Source organism: Pygoscelis adeliae, unplaced genomic scaffold, assembly GCF_000699105.1.
Source record: "Pygoscelis adeliae isolate BGI_AS28 unplaced genomic scaffold, ASM69910v1 Scaffold597, whole genome shotgun sequence".
In the NCBI taxonomy this organism is placed as follows: domain Eukaryota; kingdom Metazoa; phylum Chordata; class Aves; order Sphenisciformes; family Spheniscidae; genus Pygoscelis; species Pygoscelis adeliae.
Genome location: NW_008825148.1, coordinates 361051 through 364672, shown reverse-complemented (window position 1 = coordinate 364672; position 3622 = coordinate 361051). Strand labels below are relative to the sequence as shown.

The 3622-nt window shown below is 54.9% G+C and overlaps 1 protein-coding gene across 2 annotated transcripts in view; it reads right to left on the bottom strand.

Annotated features, from left to right (window-relative positions):
• Nucleotides 1-3049, bottom strand: part of ZMAT4 (zinc finger, matrin-type 4) — a 71346-nt gene extending 68297 nt beyond the window's left edge. For both annotated transcript variants that reach the window (XM_009328297.1, XM_009328298.1), the window contains exon 1: nt 2950-3049. The gene's annotated coding sequence lies outside the window, so the exon portion shown is untranslated. The remainder of the gene's footprint in view (nt 1-2949) is intronic.
• Between the last annotated feature and the right edge of the window lie 573 nt (nt 3050-3622).

Genomic DNA, 3622 nt, shown 5'->3' with positions numbered 1-3622 from the left:
GGAAGGCACCTGTGGGACAGAGGGAGGTGGGAGCCTTGACCTTCATCTGTTTCTGTACCCAAATCCACCCTTGGGAACACCAGTGGCCTCGTTTTGGCCTAGAAATTGGCCCAGTTCTGGCCTCTCAAACCAGTTCTGGATCTCAAGTCACACCTCTTTCCTCGGGAGCTTAACCCAGATAAAGCGAGACACCCAGATCTGACAGTGCCCGGGCCACCTGGTGCAAGGATCAGCCAGGACCAGCCCCAGGAGCCCCAGCCTTGCCTGGCCATCTCAGACCCTGCAGCAATTTCTGAGGGGCTTTTGGGAGCCCTCCCGACTCTGAAGAACACCCTGCAATGAAAAAGGGTCTGATTAGAGACTCACGGGTCTGAAAAAGATGCCAACTTTTGGTCAAAAGTTGCTTCTTGCAAAGGAATAATTCTCAAAAAATCCCCACTATTACTGTCTACGTTTGGTCACTGACATGGGGGAGGAGGGCTGTTTGTTGGTGGGTTTGGGGATTTTTCTTCCCCTCAAGAGCAAAACCCCTGCAGGAAGGGGTGATAAATGCACAGCTGTACCAGACTGGCCATCAGCATTCCCAGGTAAATCTCCGGGCACGAAGAGGGGGAGTTAGGTGGTGCAGTGCCACACACCGAGCCATAAAGCCGCTCGGAGAGAGAAAGCTGGGCTGCTCACTGGGAGTAAGGTGCTAAGTCAGCAAGGATCAACTAGCTGCACCAATTCCTTTGCAAACTGGAAGCAGCAAATAAACCAGATCCAGGCAAACATCAGCAAAACATCTCCATACACAGACAACACCTTTTCAAGAAGGGTTAGCCAGCAATGCTGTGAATAGCTGGGGAGGCCTGTCAGGAGTGTAGTATGTGCTCTATAGCACACCTGGGAAAGTGGAAACGCAGCAGCACTCTACCTCTTCTGGGCTTTTCAGCACAGGAGAGGGCAGAGCAGGGCAGAAAAGCCTGAGGGAGGAAGGCTGGATGCAGGAGGAAAGTTAAGACAGTGCAACTCGGAGCCAAAGGAAGTGACTTCTGAAACGTGCACACTCAAGTCGGCCAGGTACACACACAGAAATGCGGTGCAAACTGCTACGTAGGGACAAGGATTAATTATTTGGAGTGACTCAGAAGTGACTAAGAATGATCAGATAAAATCAACTGGGGGGTGGGGGGTGGAAATTAATCCAAATTTTGGAAGAGTCCCACCCCAGGATGCAGCCAGAAGGCAGAATCCTCCCCAGGGAAAGGGATGCCGGAGGTGCCGGAGCAGGTGCAGGGGGCATGGGGATTAGGAGGTTTATAATCGACAGGTCTACACTGCTCTGGGAGTAATAAAGGATTCCTGCCCTCCTGTTTCTGATAAAGTCAGAGGGAAAGACCCATTTTTAAATGGGTCTAGAAAGCTCCTGTGTTGTCCCTCCTGTCCCTTCCTACAGTAGATGAGTCACTGTCTAGCAACCTTTATCAAAATACCTCTTACAAAATTGTTTATCAAGTCCCTGCCACGCCCCACCCCACAGCACAGTGCAAGGAGAAGTGGCAGGAGATGCTCCAGGTCACTGCCCCTTTCCTGTGGAATGATGAGAGCCCCGAAGCTGAAACTCCTCTGCCCAGCACCCCCCTTTCCATGCCGCCCCTCTCCAGCAGCATCCCCCTGCTCTCCCAGGCTCACCTCTTACATTCCAGAGCCAGTTGTTTGTGTTTTGCAGATGGATTGCACGTGCTCATGCGAGAGCCTACAGCACAATCTCATGCAGAAAATGCAAACTGGTGATTTTTAACTGTCTCCTCAAGGCTTCGCAAACCTTGTTCTTCACCCAATACTGCATGCTAAGGTCACTCCAACATCAGAGAAGGGCAAAAGGAGTGTGTGGCTGCCCAAAAGGCAGCAATCAGAGCGTGTTTAACATCAGGAACTGAGCGGGCACTGCCCAGGCCTAGTATCACTAATCATGGATACAGATAACCAGCAATTCAGATGGCTCAAGGGGCAGTTACTAGAGATCTTTCATGCAGCCCAGAAGAGCAGTCACTTCGCTCATGCTGCATAAGGGACAGCTTTTGCTTAGGGTCTCAGACCTACAGACGATTCCAGTGCAACACATGGGATCAGCCAGCCCCACGGAGATGCACAGACTGATCCCCCTTCACTGGCGACGAGCAGCCGTACAGGCTGGCAGCTGCTTTCCCCATGGTGCTGCAGCGAGTTGGGTCAGGGCTGCCCCCAGGGACAGCAGCCCCAGCCCCCTGTGCTCAGCTGCCTCCCTGGAAACGTGCTTTTGCTCTCTAAGTGGTGCTGACTTGGGAAGTTCTCCAAACTTCCCAAACAACAGAGAGAATAGGCTTGTTTTCCTGCATCTGCAGACATCCATGCTCACAACCCGCAGCCCTAGGAGCTCCTGTTCCCACGCTGGACTGTGGGGACGCCTGCACAGAGTCCATTCAGTAAAAGCACCCTGAGTTTCCACTGACTGTCCGGCACAGGGGCTGCCTCTCAGGGGATGCCTGCACCGAGAGGCCTGCCTGGCTGCGGCCACCGGCTCACAGGTGGATGCAGCATTCCGTAAAAACTCCACTGGGAAAACATTCTAACACCTGGCACGGGGCTGGACCACTCGCACAGCATACGCTGGTCACCTCTGCCCTCCCGCCACGGGTCCGGGGGTGGCACAGCCAGCGCAGGCACCAGCTCCCCCGCAGCAGGCACCGGGTCAGGCCCCCCAGGCATAGGCTGCCCCTCCGCAGCAGCGCTTGCGGTACCAAAACCGCTCGGGCAGCCTCGCCACACCTGGCAGCTGATCCCAGCCAGCGTAACAGATCACCTCCCACAGCTCTCCCACAAACACTGTTATCAAACAGCTCTGATCTCCCAGTAAACTTTCCTCCAACTCTAATCAACAGATTCAAGCAACAAGCGATGCGCAAGCTGGCAGTGATGGGTCCGTACCTTTGTGCCGCTGGCTGGGCTGATGCGCCGAGGACAGCGGAGCTGCTCCAGTGATGCTGCCAGGGAAGGCGCCCACTGGAGCTGCGAGCACGGCTCTCCTCTCCCCCGACCAGCTCTTCCAGCAGCCAACTGTGCTGGGAAGGCGCTGGGCGATTCTCCGCTGGCGCTCCAGCTCCACCCCTAGCAGCAGCGATTGGCTCTGCCGTGCTCTGCAAGGCTGCACTGGTCCCAGCAGCCTCCCTCCGCATCCAGCTCCCACTATCAGCAAGAGCTTCCCCAGGACCGATTCCCACAGCCTGAGACAGGCCCTGGTCTTGGGCAGGCTTGGCAGGTCAGGGAAAGGCAGAGCTGCCCGACACAACCTAAATCAGAGCACCTGAGAGAGATTTTCCTCACTGTGAAAATATAAGGATGTGCAAATCTGATTTGCAGGGCAGAGGCTGTGAAGGATATCACAGGCTCCAGGGGGAACATATTTACTTCCAGATTCATACTTTTGCAGATGACGCACTTATTTTAATACCCTGGATTTACGGAGCGAGCACACCTCGTGCTGCAGGCTCCTGCCACGCGCAGCACCAAGGGACAGTGGGAGGCAAGCCCCCCACGCAGGGATAAAGGGCAGGAACAGCTTTCTCAAAGCACTGACCAGAGGAAAGCAGATACCAAAGGG